At 45.0% G+C, this 18,355-nt stretch overlaps 1 long non-coding RNA gene across 1 annotated transcript in view; it reads right to left on the reverse strand.

The window, feature by feature from the left end:
* Window positions 1-362: 362 nt before the first annotated feature.
* The window catches only part of LOC146894586 (uncharacterized), a 39,574-nt gene continuing 21,581 nt past the window's right edge, over window positions 363-18,355 (reverse strand). The window contains exons 4-5 of the long non-coding RNA XR_015001772.2: window positions 5,043-5,244; window positions 363-4,576 (exon numbers count right to left, since the gene is read on the reverse strand). This is a non-coding gene — a long non-coding RNA (uncharacterized LOC146894586). The remainder of the gene's footprint in view (window positions 4,577-5,042; window positions 5,245-18,355) is intronic.

Here is an 18,355-nt window from a genome sequence, read left to right on the forward strand (position 1 = left end):
GTGATAAATAGACAAAGAAGTATCACCCATGCACAGAAGGAAACATGGTGTATATATTCTATTATACTAAACAGGGAATCCTGCCCCTTGTGACAATATGAGTGAGCTTGGAAGACATTGTTTTAAATGGAATAAGAGGCACAGAAAAACAGTTAGCCTGTGGCTTCCTTCATATATATTTGGAACTTAAAAGAGTTAAGCTCATAGCTGCAGAGACAAACATGGTGTTCATATGGGGGTTCAGGGTCTCCTCCCTAAGGCAGGGCTACCAGACCTCTACAGGGAAATATGGGGCACTAGTGAGGTATTATACCTGTATTCCCTATGTCAATGGAAGTTTCTGGCTGGCTGGGAACGTGAGCTGCTGGTTACTTGAGCTCTTGTTTCCCCACTTGTGTGACTTGCCTGTGGTCAGTGTTGTGTATGATGGGTCAGTGAAGACATTTGGAAAGGATTTTGAGGTCATCCCAGGCTGTTTATTCTAAACCACCAGTTGCCCTGTCCAAGCAAGAAGCCTAGGGTTTGTGTTTTTTTTTTTTTTTTTAATTGCTGGATACCATGTAGGAAATGAGGGTGAGCTTAAGATGCCACCTAGATGGTCTCTGATGCTGCTTTCTCGCCTGGTGCACGATTGCTCTGTCAGGTAGGTTCTGCAGGAAGTAGAGTGTGAGCCACAGGGTTGTGCCATCTCCTTCCATCTGCTTCCAAAACCACATCTCTGCCATAGAAGCTCTTCTCGGAGTAGGCTGGCTCAGGGGCCACGGGCTACTCAGTGGGTAAAATGTTTGCAGATATGAGGACTGGGGTTTGGATCCCCAGCACCCACATAAAAACCTGGGTGTGGCAGCATGAGACTGTAAGTCTAGCCGAGACAGGAGGCTCCCTGGAGCTCCCCAGCCAGCTAGTCTGGCCAAATCCTGAGCTCCAGGTTGAATGAAGCTCTAAACATAAAGTGGAGACTGATCGAGGAAGACACTCAACAACTCACATGTGTGTACACACAACCATGTACACAGGTATACACCGCCAGTATCACTCCCAAGCAGATACTGAAAATGTTTGTAAGTACGCGGTTAAATTCATCCCTTCAGCTTGCACAAAAACTTAGAAATGTCATCTGATTTTTCAGCTAACAGAAGCCTAAGGCCCAGGCGTCCTGGTACACCATTGTTCTTATCGTCATTCATGCTGAGAGAAGAGCTCTTCCCTGGGTGGTTCCCCCTGGCCCCCTGCATGTATACCCTGGAAGCCCGGGACAATCAGCTCTCCACACAGCTTGACCGCCATTGTCACTGCTGCCCTTAGCATCTTAGCCTCGTGTTTACATGTAGGACTCTGAATGGCTTGGCCAGACCTGGCTGTGTGTCTGCAAATGAACCGAAGCTCTTGCAATTTAAAAGGACAGGCAGTGCTCCCAGACTGTCCTCGCCTCTCACTCTGTGGATTCCCTCAGGCTGTGGCACTTTAATTCAGCTGGTTTTTGTTTTGTTTTGTTTGTATGAGGTGACTTTTGGTTTTGTTTTTCTCTGCTGAACTGGGGTGCAATGAAGACAAACAGGAGAGTAGCCCACACTTTGGTTGGGTTTAGAAGCTCCTTTGGGAATGAGAGTATTGAGCCAGGGACTGAGAAAGAATCCAGAGGCCTTTGTTGCACTGACTGATAGTACCTTGGAAAAAAAAAATTAAAGGCAGAAAAAGAATACTGGTGATCTCAGGTGTCTCTTTTGGTTTCCCCTGCTTTCTTTCTCTCTGGTCCAATAAAGGAGAGAGGAGTCAGGCGAGGTGAGGAGAAGCAGTCGTCGGGGGCGGGGAGATGGACAGATTTCTATCCTCCCACTATGCGTTATATCATCACTTAAGATGTGGGGGAAAGGAGGAGGGTTAGAGAGGGGAAGAGAAGTTAACATGGGGGAGAAAGTGTACGAGGATGGAGTGAAAGGCAGACACTTTCCTTCCTTAGTTCCAGGGAGGGCTTGGGAGGAAGTGTGGGAGTCGATACACAGTCAGGATGGAGTGCATACACTGGGCAGATAGGGACCCTGGGACAGGTTTGCTTAGGGACAATGTTAGTTTTTGTTGTTGTTTTCCAAGTCAGTTTCTCTGCATAGCCCTAGCTGCCCTGGAACTCACTGTGTAGACGAGGCTGACCCTAAACCCACTGAGATCTGCCTGTCTCTGCCTCCTGAGTGCTGGGATTAAAGACATACGCTACCACAGCCGAGCTCAGGATCAGTATTCTTGTTGGACCTGCCCAAAGTCAGGAAGTTAGCTTTCTGTCTAGTTGAACTGGCTGATAGTAAATCTTCTATGAGATGTGCTTGAACTATCAAGCCTTTTCTATAGCAAACACAAAAACAAGAAACAAACTCCCCTTTTCCCATCACTTCCTGGTCCTTTATCTCATACCTCCTGCTCTTTAACACACCAGACTTCCCTGCCCCCTGCAGAATTCTAGAAGAGGCTTCACAAGGCTATAGGCAGAGACTGCTTATTCGTTCCCAGCCACCCAGACCCAAAATAATCACACAGAAACTGTATTAATTACAATATTGCTTGGCCAATAGCTTAGGCATATTCCTGGCTAGCTCTTATATCTTAAATTAACCCATTTCTTTTAATCTGTGTGTCGCCATGCGGTTGTAGCCTACCGTTATGGTTCCATTCAGCTTCTATCTCCTGTTGTAGCTACAGGGCATCTCTTTGACTCTGCCTACTTTCTCCCAGCATTCAGTTTAGTTTTCCCACCTAGCTGTATTCTGCCATGTCTATAGGCCCAAAGCTGCCTCTTTATTAACTAATGGTAATAAAACACAATTAAAGAAAACAGAGAGGAATCCCACATCACAGGGTCAAGCTATCTATTAGGTCAAGATTAAGGCCCAGTTATGGACTGAGTTATGTCCACAAATAGATATGCAACCATTCTTATCCCTAGTACCTAAGGATATGACTGTATTTAGAATGAGGTCACTTAGCACAAATAGTTATGTAAAAATGAGGTCACACTGTAGTAGGGTAGGCCCTCATCACTGTAGAAAGGGGTATATCTCAAGACAGATGCATATAGAAAGAGTACGGCCCCAAGTTCAGAGTCTGGAGTCCAGCTCAGAAGGCTTACAACAAAAGCCTTCCTACTGCCTCCCAAGAGAACACAGTCCCACTCTGGCTTCACATTGGACTTGCAGTCAAGATATGTGCAGAGGAGATGTGTTTTTATTATTTAAGATGCCTCGCCTGGGGTATGTTGTTACAGTGACCATAGGAAGTGCAGTACCTTTAGGAACCCACCGAACTCTTTGATTTCAAACCTGAAGGAAAAGTGATTATGGCAGTGCAGCTCAGCCTGTGTTAGATTTGTGTACGAATACAATCATAAAAGTGTGTGTGTGTATGTGTGTGTATGTGTATGTTTGTATGTGTGTGTATGTATGTGTGTGTATGTATGTGTGTGTATGTGTGTATGTATGTGTGTGTTGTATGTGTATGTATGTGTGTATGTATGTGTGTATGTGTGTGTATGTGTGTGTATGTATGTGTATGTATGTGTGTATGTGTGTGTATATATGTGTATGTATGTGTGTGTGTGTATGTGTGTGTATGTGTGTATGTATGTGTGTGTTGTGTGTGTATGTATGTGTGTGTATGTGTGTGTATGTATGTGTATGTATGTGTGTGTATGTATGCATGTGTGTATGTGTGTGTATGTGTGTGTGTGTTGTGTGTGAAGACTGGAAGCCAACCTCAAGTGTCATTCCTCTATCACTGTCTATGTTGCTTTGTGAGAGACAATGTCTCTCACTGGCCTGGAGTTCAAGAAGTAGGGTGTGCTGGCTGGTCAGTAAACCCCAAGGACCCCCCTGTCTTTACATCCCCAGTATTAGGGCTCCCAGCATGCACCATAATGGCCATCTTTGATACATGGACCCTGGAGATTGAAATTAGGCCCTCGTTCTTGTACAGTAAGCCTTTTGCTTGCTGGGCCATCTCTACAATCCCTAAAAATGCAGTCAGAGAATGCTTTTGCAATAAAAGGAATAAGAAGCTTGTGAATGTAGAAGTACCCTGGGCCCCCAAATCCGTGATGCATCCCTGAAGCACTGAATTAATTTAGAAAAGGTGGAAGGTCTTGGAACCTGTGGTTAAGGAGGGAATCGGCCCGGCATCTAAAGAATAGCAAGACTATCCTCTGGTCAGGCTAATCCTCATCCTTCCTAACGAGGAGTTGTTTTGCATTTGGTTTTAGTAGGGGGGACAGTCCCAGAACATCTTCTTATGATCCTTATAAAACTCTAATCTTTTCTTCTTTTTCAACTTTTCTGAATCACATTTTAAAGTTTATTTTCTTGGGAGGTTGGTCCCAAGTAGCAGAGCACATGTGGAGGTCAGAGGACAGCTTGCAGGCGTCAGTTCTCTCCTTCCATTCTGTGGGTCCGGAAGACTTGAACTCGGGTCGTCAGGCTTAGCCACAAGTGCCTTTACCTGCTGAGCCATCTCGCCAGCCCTGATGCTCTGATCTTGCTGAAGCACAGAATCCATAATGGCCTCAGCTTTGTCCCTTGAGGAACTGCCTGCTTCCCTAAAATGAAAAGGTAGCGCTTGAAACTAGGTCTGTGTTCCCTCACCCATCTCCCAATAGGTCTTGCTTCTCAGCCATCATTCCCCCTTCACTTGCAAAGGATTCATGACTTATTTACGACCCAATCCAGTAGAAATAATATGTGCTTCACTCGCACTTGGAGCCGTTATATTATTCCTCAGTGAAAACCCCTCAAAACAGACCTGCTAGAATCCTCACAGAAGGCAGCAACTCTGGACAGATTCACTAATTAGGACTTGACCTTGTGTAGTGCTAAATCAAGTAGCCCAATCACTGGGAGCCCCTTGGCCTGTCCAGTAGACAGAACATGCTGACAAACTGCAATAAACCAGGAGGTCAAGGTCAAATTCCCAGGTGACTCTAAATCACTATTAAGAACCAGATCCAGTGGAGGGCTTGCTACAGATCTACACTTTCAGGTTCAGTAGATGGAGGAGGGGCATACCACATGCTGCTGGGCCAGGGTCTACCCTCTGGGGACCATTCCTCTGGATCTTAACTTTGAGATGGTCTTTGTTGCTGGTGTTTGAAAGAGAACGCCATTCTGCAGTTTTAACAGCCAGTGAACTGGGGTGGGAGGATGGACACCGGAAGTGACAGAGCAGCAGAAGACACTGTCATCATCTATGAAGGTCTCTTCAATCTGCCTACAAGAATATGCAACAGTAAGGACAGCAGGATTGACACGAGTGTCCCATTATTTTATCACTCGCCAAGTACATTCCTCCTACAGACTGAGTGTGGCCCCAAGCTCTGGATAAAGGCCCCCTACAAGAGTTTAAATTTCAAAGGCCCTCCTACAAAAGTTTAAATTTCAAAGTGCACTAACCGGGTGAGACATTTAGGAAAAGCTGCAGAAAATGGGGTCCAAACTGGCCCCCCAAAGGAGGAGGAGTGATTAATGAAGGCATTGCAGGATTCCTGCCACCTGCCTTGATTTCTCACTACTGTACAGCTTCAAGCATGAATGCCTGCCCTGGGCGAGGTTCTATGCTAGCCAAGGAGAAAGAATGCTGGGGTGGTTTACATAGAAGAGCTTGTGTGCTGATATCGGGATGGAAGTGAGTGGCAAATCACGATATAACATGATCGACACGGCCACAAAACCAAACTCAACTCAACGTCCTTATGTATAAATATCCTGTCCTTACAACCTGTCCAGCACCTCCTCCGGGCTCAGAGCCTCATGGGACCTGCCCCAGCCCTAGCTGAGTCCTTAGGTAAAGGGCAAGGAAGATACTAAGAAGGGGGTAGCTGTGCCAAGATAAGTATTACCCTATTGGGAAGTGTGTGGATACTTATGACCTCCTGAGTTTAGAACTGAGGATGGAGATGGGACCTGAGCTTGGTGGCTGAGTCAATCTGTCTCTCTAATGGTGGGTTGCTCTTCCTGAGTGAGACTAGGCCTCTCCCCAGGTCTCTATCCCTGGAACACTGCTGCTTGCACCCTATTTTGTCACTATGATTGTGTTTTCTACTGAAAACACCTCGTGACATTTTACCCACTGGAGCCAGGCTCATTTCTTATGTGGTTTCTTCTGTCCCATTGGGCTACACATTGGTCTCTCTAGACAGAAGCATTTTGGTCCCCAAACTCTGTTTATCACGTCTCTTCTGAAAGTGTGACTGTAAAACACTATTTAAAGTCTTTGGGTTGTTTGGTTTTTGTTTTCTTTCTCTCCCCTCACCGGAAGATGCTTAGCATCCTTCTAAAGACCGTAGGCTCTCAGTAGTGGGACTGGTTTTATTTTAATTAAATAGCATTCATTTCCATCCCTAAGTAGCAAACTGGGTGAGGGGAGTGGGTATTAGCCTCACGTGCTTTCCCAGGGCACAGATTAGAATGATGGCTGCCACCGATTTAATAATACCTGCTGGCCCTGCTCTTTTTAAAAGAGCTGCAAAAATAGTGTTTGACAATATTATATAAAATCAACCTTTTACAAAGTGAGCTATGTTTAGTTAGGGGTCAGGGGATGCTTTGTTCAGAATGTCTTGTCACAGATGTCTTTTATCACAAGCAACAAATCTTTCTGTGTTGGGGAACATCTCTGAGGCAGATGCCCTGTGACCCAGGGTGGAGGTTTATCCTTTGTTCTGTGATATATTTGCCTGCTCTCCAGTTGCAGGCTCAGTGACTCAGCGTCTTTCTTGCCTCTGAAGAGATGTCAGGGGCTGTTGTTTTTCTCTCTGATGCTTTCCACCTCAGAGCTCTGCTTTTGTAAACTGCCTTAGCCTTGCATGGATAAGGTGCCCACCTTAAATAACACCGTTAAATAACTCCCTTTTATACCCAGCTGAGCTGCCTGCGGTTGTCTGCATGTCGGGTCTGTGTGTTCACAGCAGAGAAAATGAAACAAGAATAGAAAAGTAGAAACAAATGTCTGACTGATGTGTTAGGCAATGCAAGCATGCATCTTAAGTTAGTCATTGGCAGAAGTGTCACAGAGGTTTCTGGTCTCATTTGTCACCTCAAAGAGACTACATAATTACCAGGGCATTATAGGCAGTAGTGAATGGTCTTTAGGAAGAATAGACTGGACCTGCCTGCAGCAGATTGTGAAGGCATGAGAATATTTCTCAAACTGTGGCAGTCTACTTTCCTTGAAGAGTTTGAAAATGGAGATGTTTATGTTCAGTGCAGGTTGAAGTCAGGATCCAGTGAACACCAGCAGTGGGACCGCCCTATCTGTGCCTCTCCTGTGAGCCCTGTTCAGCCCCTCACACCGAATACCTTGCCTCTGCACTTCACTGAGGTGAAGATGGCCTCAAATCCCCCAAGCTGCCAACACTGATGTAGAAAACCAGAACACTCCTGTGCTTGTTTCAGAAGAGAGAGAGTTCTCCAGCTGTTTCTTTAGGGGAATTCCAGATGTAGTAATTGGCTAGTGTTAAAGGAAGTAATTCTCAACCTTTACCAGAGGTCAGAATCACTTCAGAGAGCTAGTTCAAACACAAATTGCCTTGCCCACCCCTAGGTCTCTGATTCGGTGCTTCTGACTAGGGACCCAAGTTTGAATTTCTGGCAAGTTTCCCAGGTAACACTGAGGCTGCTGGTTTGAAGATCACTCTTGGAGAAACTTGGTTTAGGGGCCATTGTGTACAGACTGTAGCTGGGAGCCAACACTAAAACTCAGGTTAAGCTGCAGAGCTGCTCATCTCGGGGACTGGGATTATTGAAGGGTCAACAAACCTGCTCCGTCAGCATCCCATGCTCTTTCTTCTCCTCGTCTGGTTCTTTCTCCTTTGTCTCATTTCTTTCCTCCCTCATTTCCATCCATGTGCAGATACCTGCGTGCACTCAAATTAGCCCACTTCCTAGCAACTGGGAGCAGTGGATTAGATTCCCAGGCCTGGAAAACTTCTAGAGAGGCCTGCGCATGCTCGTGCATGTCTTCGTGACCCTCCTTTCTGTCTGCTTGCCTGGCCAGACCTGGTTCTCACACACTCACACACCCCTGAATTTTTTTAAAAAATATATTTGTAAATTTAGTTAGCCAGATTCCAGCTGAACTTTGCTTCTAGAAGATTCTGTAAGGTGTCTACATATCTCTGTTTTTCAGATGGTCATCTTTTTTCCTGGCCACGACTTATTCTTTGGAAGATATCCTCAGTAAACCCCCAACATTGGCAACATTACTGTGTTCGTTATGGTTAAAATCTGAAGATCTATGAGATGTCTTGCTTTCTTCAAATCTCACAGCAGTACTACGTTCTTGATTGTGTTTTAGTGGCCTCATAGACAGCCTACTTGCCACCCACATTCTAGCCGTTCCCAAAGTTGGGGCTACTGTTTGTTCCCTCACTTGCTCCTTTCTCTCACTACAGTCCCCTGTTTATGGTTACCACAGTTGGCATTCTCAATAATGCAAAGATATCACCCCCAAGGAAGCAAGGTGGGGGGGGGGGACTGAGAAAGAGGAGGTTTCAGGGGACTTTGACTAATGCATTTCCTTATTTAGCTCTATTTCCAAGTTTAGGGAGCTCATAAGAAGCATAATTGAGTCTACTGCTTATAAAAGTCCTGAGCCACAATTCCTCTGGAGGAACAGGCTAATACCATCTAGGCAATAAAGGGGCCAGCCGAGGAGCAGGTGTGAGCTTATTTGCCACACAGTCCCCAGGGTCTTGGGTTTATGAGACTGTCCTTTTAGACAACTGAGATTTCTATCAAATACAGGCCATTTTTGTTTAGGACAGTAGGAGTGCAGAGGGAGAGGGTCTGCTTCTTTGGGAATCGATAATAAGGAAGTGTGTGTGTGTGTGTGTGTGTGTGTGTGAGTGTACCTACTCTTGCGGGCAGGAGGGCAGGACACACATGTGTGACAGGTGCATATGCGCACCTGTAAATGTGTGTGAGAGAGTGTAGGTGTGTATAAGTGGTCATGTATATGGTGCATACGAATGGAGAGGGGGTAAGTGATGAGGATATGTAGACTTAAGGGGAAGAGAGAGGGAGAGGGAGAGAAAGAAGGAGAAAGAACAGAAATGTACCCTCAGATAAGAGGTATCGGCTCACTCTCAGCCTTTCCCTGGTAGTTAAACCCAGCTGACTAAATGAAATTAAGGCTGGGGGGGGCTGTTGGTGGTGGTGGTGGTGGTAGAGTGTGTGTGTGTGTGTGTGTGTGTGAGAGAGAGAGAGAGAGAGAGAGAGAGAGAGAGAGAGAGAGAGATGTGTATATGGTGTGTGGCTTGTGTGTACTGTGGTGTCTATTTGTGGTGTGTGTATATATGGTGTGGGGGGAGTGTGTATGTGGTATGTGTATGTGATGTGTGTGTATATAGTGTAGGGTGTGTTTGTATGTGTTTGTATATATGTGATTATGTGTTTGTGGCGTACATGTATGTGTGTTTTTCATTTCCTTGAATTTTTCAAGGAGTATACCTTTAACACTGAAACTCTCCTACACTTCCTGAAACAAGCTGGTAGGTTCTCTAGTGGGCAGAGGACTCGGGAGGCTGCCTGTTTGCTGAGAATTACCACAGGAGATCCAATCTTGATCTGAGTTCTATACCGCCCCATCCTTCCAGCACCTCTCAGGAACTTGGAAGGTGCTGGCTCACCCTCACCTCCTCACTACCCTGCCAGCACATATAAACTAACACCTTAAAGCTCCTATGCTCCTCCTGCTGGAATCTGCCCTCTTTGATATTTGCTCTACTTTGTACTGTAGGCTGTGAGGGATAGCTCATCCTAATAATCCCGGCACTTAGGAAGGCAGGATAGCCTGGGCCACATAGTGAGAAGCAAAGGCCTGTCTGGGATACTATATATAAGACCCAGCAAAGCAAAGCAAAACAAAACAAAACACAACCAAACCAACCAAATAAAAGCTCATATTATACATTTTTTCTCTCCTTTGGACGCTCCCTCAAACCCTGGGGAAGCAAAACCTTCTCCTACTCAAGAGCTTCTGGCTGGGTGTGGAAGGACCCTAGTGCAATGTCTTAGAGAGACCACCCTTTTCCCCTGGGTTGTGGCCTCCTCCATAGACTCTTGGCTGAAAAACAACCCAGGCAGCAACTTTAGGCTTATGCAATTCAAACTGACTTGTGAAATTCAAACTCAGGGTTGGTAATAAGGGCCTTGGTGATTGCCGAGACCAAACGACAAGCTGGATCTCCCTGCCTGTGGTCAGTTGGCGGTGACTGCCTGGAGCGCTGAGTGCAGAAGAAATCAGGGGAGGAGGTGTGGTTCGATGGGAGAGAGCGCCACAATTGATAAGCGACTTCGACCCTCAGCCAGGGCTAGAGCTACGGCTGTACTTGCTCTAGTCTGCCTCCACTGGAGTCTAAGAAAAGAAAACAGCTACCGTAGACAAAAGGACAGAAAATAAGATCGTCAGATGGAGCTCACTGGGTTGAGTGCTTGTCTAGCATACAAGGAGCCCTGAGCTTGACTGTCTGCACCACAGACTGGACATAGTGACACGTCTTGTAATCCCAGCATCCTGAAGATGAGAGGATCAAAAGGTCAAGGTTATCCTTGGCTGCATGGGGAGCTGAGGGCAGTCTGGGATACAAAACAATTTTCTTTGAATCATCTGAAGTTAGAATTTGCTCTCAGTCACTGGGACCATTTCTGGGCAGGCATTTCTTCAGCAAATTCTTTACTTCTGAGAAATAAGAATATAATATCTATTATTTTATGTGTTTACATATAATAATATATTATATATAATTATATATTATGTATGTTATATTTTATATAAATTTATACATTATATTTAATTATATATACTAGATTACATATTGAATTACATTATATACATGTATGATGTGTATAATACATATCTAAGAAACTGTGTGTATAATATGATATAGGAGTATATATAATATATACGCTAAATATAAACATAATAAATATACATATAAAGGTCACACAATGACTACTCTGATTCAGTGTTGCTCATACTGCTATTTCTTGATGTCACAAGAAGAGAGGGAATCTAGTCATTTTTATTTAAATGTTCAAACTAAATCTAGTGTTAGTGTCGGGTTTTAAAGAAGAGGGATAAGATGTTAGTAAATCCTGTCCCTGGGCCCCCAGGGTGCCTTAGTGGGTAAGGATGTTTGCTAGCAAGCCTAGTGACCTGAGTGTAATCCCTGGGATCCACATGATGGAAGGAACTAACTCCTGCTAATGTCCTCTGACCTCCAGACATGCATGGCAGCATGTATGCATAATCACCTCCGTAGGTATCTGCACTCATGTGCACATAACCACACAAGCACGTAAAAATAATCTAAATAATAGAATAAATATTACAGCTTTTGAAAGTTGCCTTTGCCCTGCTCCTTGGAGCTTTAAACTGAATAGTACAGGCTCACGACTTTGCCTGACAGTCGCTGTTGAATTTTACCAAGAAGAAAGTGGAAGCCCAGTATCTAAATGAGCTTGCCCACCTTTACTACAGGGAATGACCAATGTGGGACTCCTAGACGAGGTCTCCGGTCTCCAGCTTTTTTATTTAGAGGATGAGTTAAAGACTCATTCTCTAGCAGACCCCACTAAAGTGTATGTGGACGGAGGATAAAGGCTTTAGACTTAACACCACGCCTCCTCAATGCCATTGACGGGCACTTCCGTGACTTACTGCTTTTAGATGGGACCAAAAAATTGAGAGTTATCTAGAGTATGGGGTGGGGGAATCTGAGAGGGAGCCCAAAGTGAGGATTCACACCTCAACAAAAATGGGAAGTAGAGTCAATCTAGACTCTGTCCGAATCTTCTCCATTTCTTTCTGTTGGCTTCTGTTTCCTGCAGTGCTGACAGTGTTAACCCAGAGGGAAAGCCCTAACCAAAGGGAGCTGTCTGTATGCCACACAGGGAGCAAGTAACGTGCTGGTCCTGCTCACACAACATCATTCAAGGAGAGACCTTAGAGAACAACTTTGTCACCGTGTGAGTGTGTTTAAATCTACCCCTCGCTTATAGACTCACACTCAATTACACTTCATTGTCTGTTTGTACGATTCCTGAGGGCAGGGTCTGTGCCAGCCTCCTCTTTGGGGGTGAACGATGAATTGTGTTTCCGCATGTAGTTGTGTTAATGAATGAATTACAAGTGTTAACACAGTTTCCTACTTTTCTTTTAGTTTTCTTTTAGCCAACTATACTTAATAAATGCACCATGTGTCTCTACATACCTGTGATGAGGTGATTGACTTAGCAGTGGTATTTTAAAGTGCAGAAATGAACACACAACATCCTGTGCTTGTGTGTGTTAAGGGGGTGTAACTTTCTGTTCAAGAAAATCAATCATTTAATAAGAACAATCTCGCCCTTCCAAAAGCCAGGGCAGTAAAAGTCCTACTCTGTGTTGCCTGGTCCGAGGTGGGCGGGCACATTGCCAATCCTTAACTCATGTAACTGAAAGAGAGGGTTTGTCTCTGGATTACAGATTCTGGTTTTAAAAGTACAAAAGGGAGCATCTTTTTATCTTGCTACATTCTCCATTTAAAAAAAAAAATCACCCAGATGGGACATAGAAATGAGGTCTGAGTTCCAATAGCAGGCAAGAGAAAATGGAAAAATTCCTTTGGCGTTTGCTCTCTTGATACAGAGGAAAAATCACTGGCTGGGTGCGCAGCTCGTCTTGGCTCCCCCCCATCCCCAAGTGAAGTGGGAGATGCGGCCACTTTGAATAGGCTGTTCTTTCAAAGTTGTGACTTTGCAGGGAGCAGCGGATAAACACAGGTCTCAGAGTGCAGGCCTGGGGGACAGATGCCCCCAGGGCACACCTACCTTGAATGTCACCAGGGACCTGCAGCTCTCCTAGAGTTTCACTTGGCAGCCAGGGGCCCCATTGAGACTATCTCCCCGGGGATCTCATGGGATCAGAGATGCAGCTCTTTCTCTTACAGGTGGGAGAAGAAGCAATGGCAGGTTCATGTGAGGACAGGGGTGGATTGTTTTCACTTTCGGGCCGTTGAAAAAGAGAGAAAGAAAAAGCCATCCACAGTCTGCCCCAGTCTTCTCAGTACCCATGGGTCCCCACGGCTTCACTTTACGCTTTCCCCCTAGCAAAGTCCTACACACCTGGATCCATTCCTGCCTGCATCCTCTTATTGGCTTGTTTTGCCCCTGAAGTTTTCTAGTTGACAGGTGGGAATCAGCTGTTCAAAGAGGAATGCGGGGCTCTTATTTTGAATGGATTTGAGTCTGGTTGTCTGCGTCTGGGAGCTTTGCTGGGAATTCAAGGGGGTTTGCGACCAGGGCGCGTCCCAGCTCCTCCGAAAGGCTGAAGCTGCAGAGGGAGATAATCACAAGGCAGGGAAGGGAAACACGAGGCTGCTGGAGTGGCATGCGATTCCTGCCCAGGAAGCAATAAAGGGAAAGCAGGCAGACAAGTGTTAGCAGAGCACAGAGCTGTTTGTCTTTGTGCCAGTGCATGGCAGGGTGATCTCCAGGCTGGCTGGAGAAGGAGCCCTGCCAACCTGCGAGTGCTGTTTGTGAGTTTGCGATCAAAACGATTGCGAATATGGAAGTTATTACTGCTCGGAAAAGGCACTTTATATCAGGGTTAATTATAAGGAGGTTCTGTGGTATAATTAGTGTTCTTTCTATGGAGGATTAAGGGGCTCTCCTAAATGGCCTTTTTGATTGCCTTCTTCCCTTTTTTAATTTCCTCCTTGTCCTTTTTGATTATCTACCCCACGACCCTCAGGGCTCCTCAATGTAATACAATTAAAATAACATTTTTGTGTTAGAGGGTTTTATTTTATGAGCTATTAACCCCCTGCTTGCCCAAAGACTGTTCTCACCTCCCTGAACATCAGAGGCTCCCCTGCCCTCAGACACAGCAGGGCATCCACAGCCCCGAGGGAGCCACCTGCAGAGGAGGAGGTTCCCGGCTGTGCCCTGTCCTAAGCCAGACTGAGGGCCTGTCTAGGCCTGGGCTTTGAAGAGCTGATGAACTGTTGACTTTCCAGTCGCAGGAAAGGATAGGCCAGCCCTTCTCCCTCAGCCAACTTTCTTCCCAGCGGAAGGCCCCGTATGAACTTGCCCTACTCTGTTCTGAGACATGGCAGACTGTCCTGTAACTTGTCTCTGGTGACCCTGCTGCGAACATTTGCCCTCTTCTCTCTTCTAGTACCAAGAGAAGCAGAAATGTGGACATTCCACCTTGCACTCGCAGGCTAATACACACACGGCGGCACCCTTTTGTGTGTTCACCTTCCAAGGCCATCTCTCCCTTTTCTCCCTTTTCTTCTGAGTCTAAGGTAGGGGTGGGGGGTTCCTTCTGTTTAATTCATGCCCTCAAGACTAGGAGAGAAGGACATGTAGGAATGGCTCAGGGGATAAGAGCACTTGCTACATAAGCATGGAGGCCTAAGTTCAGATCATTGACCACTAGGTAACAGTCATGTATGGACATCTGTGCCTGTAAACCCAGAACTGGGGGTGGTGGAAAAAGGAGAATCCTTGGAACTTGCTGACCAGTCCACCTAGACAAAAAACTTTGATCTCCAGGCGCTATGAGAAATGTGTCTGAGAAGAAGAAGGTAAAGAGCGATGGAGAAGGACCCTCGATTACCTGGCCTGAGCACCCACTCATGCAGGAATCTATAAGTGCCTGCATACATGCGCACACATGCACACAAATGCACATGCGCACAGCTGCACATGCACCCACACACATGTACTCACTCACACACACATTATATAACACATCACATGCAAACACCACATACACCCATCTTGTGGAAAGAGGACAACGATCAAAAATTGAAGGAAATCTTGGAAGCCATATAGAGAAAAAGAAAAGTTGGGGAGTCACATTTCAGTCCCACTGTCTGCTAACTGTGTGAGCCTGACTGGGTTACATACATTCCTGGAGCCTCATGATAGTTATGAGTCAAATAAAGAATAATTAAGTCAGAATCTGAGAATTGTCATAATAATTAAATAAAATCAAGTGTATATATCATTTAGCCTGAATTATAATGTTGAAAATATAACCCCTTCTCTCTCTCTCTCACACACACACACACACACACACTGTTCACTACCCACCAGCATCACCCTCACCCTCTCCACCATCGTCCCCACCCTGCCTTTCCGACTGTTCCTATTTGACCAGAATTTCTACAGTTCTGCCTGGATTCCTGTCTACAGATCTCCTTCCATCTCCCATATGAGCGACTCAGTATGATATTAGATTTCTCTGAGGGTGTGATCCTTGACATAGCTTTCTGGCTCGTCACGGAACCAGTCCTTGAGTGACAGATTTGGGGATGGAGCCCAAGAGGCACAAAATTTCCCCAGGAGACAGAAGCACGGGACTCTGAATGAACAGTGTAAGAATTAAATAACTGCTGGACTCAAGGACACACGTGTGTAAGGCACACATACAATAGACAGCCCAGCTAATAGGAACATAGAAAGCAGAAGAAGAGAAAGACCATATCAGAGCAGGTGAGGGAGGGCAGACTTTCAGTTGGAAATGTGACTCCTCTGAGTGGGATCTGCCCGACTGAGACCGTTGGTCTTAGAACTGACCAGGAAGCCTTTGTTCCCCAGCAGATTGCTTCATTCTTTGGCAAAGCCTAACTGTATGTAGCTGTTGGTTTTGGGGGTATCATTTAGCTAGGTAGAACTAGCCAGGTGGGCTGATAAAGCCACAGAACTGTCATGAAGTCAGCTTCGGGGCTGGAGAGATGGCTCGGCAGTTAGGAGAACTGACCGTTCTTACAGAGGACCAAGGTTCAATTCCCAGCACATGATAACTCATAACCACCTATAGTTCCAGTTCCAAAGAGCCCCGCATCCTCTTGTGCCCTTTATAGGTGTCAGCCATATAAGTGGCATATAGACATAAATGCAGGCAAAGCGCACACACAAATAAAAATAAATAATTAAAACACATAAATCAACATGAAAGGCAGAGCTGGGATGTGGCTGTTCTTCTCTGAGAAGGTCCTAAACACAGTGCTCATAAGATAGTGATGGAGGCCTTGTTCATCCAACCAAACCACATCAATTTTTATTAACTATCAGCCATGACTCATGCATGCTCCAGCCCCTGACACATTGAGAGGAAGAGGGCCATAGCCTGTACTACAGATATCGACCTTAATAAGAGATATATGCTAGCATGGGGGTCTCCTATGGGGTCAAAGAGGGGCTGCAGAGAAGATGAGACTCGTATGTAAGTACCAAAGATGAAGAAGAATACATCAAAACAGACAAACAAGGAAAACACACGTTAAACATCAAGGAAAGTCTTATGAGTAGAACTAGAAAGCATGGGATTCTGTTCCATCCCCAGACCCACAGCACTGAAGATCCTATACGAGCCAGGCAATGCATTCACGATAATTGTGTGGCTTCCAGATCAGGCCTTCTTAGCTTATGGACAGCTTGCTCAGTCTTGGGGCTTCATCTTCCTCAACTATGCAGGGGAGAAGAATTATATTGATCTCAAAAAAAGTAGTTTGAGTATAAATAAAGGGGTACTTGTATGGTGCCCGGGACACACATCTTCAGTGAACCCTCCCCCCATATGAAAAATGGTGCCTGGGACACGTATCTTTAGTGAATGCCCCCCTCTGAAAAGAAAAGTTACCATTTTGGTTTCTTACAACCTATCTTCCTGAGTGAGAAATGGCATAGCTTCTAATAACATACAGAGTCCCAAGATTTGAAGCTCAATGAATTAAATCAAGGTAGAAAGAAAATAAAGGCAGGTGTAATCAAACAAAGGAGGAGCTAGAAAATTGCATGCTGTCAGATTGAGTGCATCTATTGTACCCTGAGAAAATTAGAACCTTTAGACTTTAACTAAGTGGCCAAAGACAGCACCAAAGGCTCAGGCCAGTTCTAGCTGGTCTCTGGTGCTGGTTTCTGACATTTCACTTACTCCAAACTTTTCCTTGTGGACCTAGTCCTTCCCAAAGCTTCTAAACCCTAACAGTGAGAACCTGCATGCAGGAAGGACTGGATAAAGCTTCTGGATCTTTTTTATTATTATTAAAGAATGGACACATGCATGCATGCAAGGCAGGAAGGGTATTTGGCCTTTTGATAGCCCTACACGTTGACAACGTCTGTGAGTTTGACCCATGGTTGTTTGGTTATACAAGCTTCCAGCAAGAATTATTTGCTACAGATCTTTCATTTATTTTATTTCCTTAATTTTAGACATTTATTATAAAAATACTTGCAAAGAAATAAAAATTATCCAGATTCAAAGCTGGTGCAACTTGATGAACTTCTATACTGTTAGAATAGACGTTTGGAAGCTGTGAAGTTTGAAGCTGTGAAGGCTCGCGTAAAATTTTACATGAATAAATTGAATATATTTTGTGTGTTTAGGCAACATCGAAAACTAAAAAAATCCATGACAGAGTAAGAACTAGAAAAACAATTAGTTTTATATCCTCTTTCATAATTCATGTCTATTTTATTTAAGGAAACTGATTTATATAAAGAGACATTGCAATGTGTCCAGCTAGTCTAACTTTCTTTCCTTCCTTCCTTCCTTCCTTCCTTCTTTCTTTCTTTCTTGCTTGCTTGCTTGCTTGCTTTCTTTATTTTGTTCTTCACTTTTCCTCCATCCCCAAGCTGACCCAAGTGAAAAAATTTAGAAAGAAAATGGAACTCATGCATGCATTTTCAAGGGAAGGAGCCACTGTGTGTGTGTGTGTGTGTGCCTGATATGAGGTGAATGAAGAGTGTCATGCCTGTCAGATCACAATGGTTCTGTGGGAGCAAACGATCCTTACTGTTCACCCTTTATGACACACCTTTCAACCTCTCTGTCCCTCTAAACCTGTGGTTCTCAACCTGGGGACCGCATATCAGTTAGCCTTCCTATCAGATATTTACATTACAACTCATAAAGGTAGCAAAATTACAGCTATGATGTAGCAGAGTAACAATTCTATGCTTGGGGGTTCCCACCCCATGAGGAACTGTATTAAAGGCTCACAGCGTTAGGGAGGTTGAGAACCACTGCTCCACGCTAAGTAAAACTGCTGTTGCTAAGGCAGACTTCGTCGGTTAAGTCATTGGTTCACGTCTAAGTGTTAAGCTTTTGCATTACATCTAGTCTTTGTATTATCTGCTTTGGCTCCATCCCTGTGGTAAGAGGCTTTGTGCCCTAAGAAGACATCAAAGTAATATTATATCATCACTGAAATGGTGAAATTCAAGTGTCTGCAGGCCGCTGCCCCTCTCCGCACCCTGTCAGTGACCCAGACGGCTCAGGTGCTTGCACACTAGTTTTGTTTCTCCTTTGCTGAGATTGGTGA

Source organism: Myodes glareolus, chromosome 4 (assembly GCF_982192425.1).
Source record: "Myodes glareolus chromosome 4, mMyoGla1.1, whole genome shotgun sequence".
In the NCBI taxonomy this organism is placed as follows: domain Eukaryota; kingdom Metazoa; phylum Chordata; class Mammalia; order Rodentia; family Cricetidae; genus Myodes; species Myodes glareolus.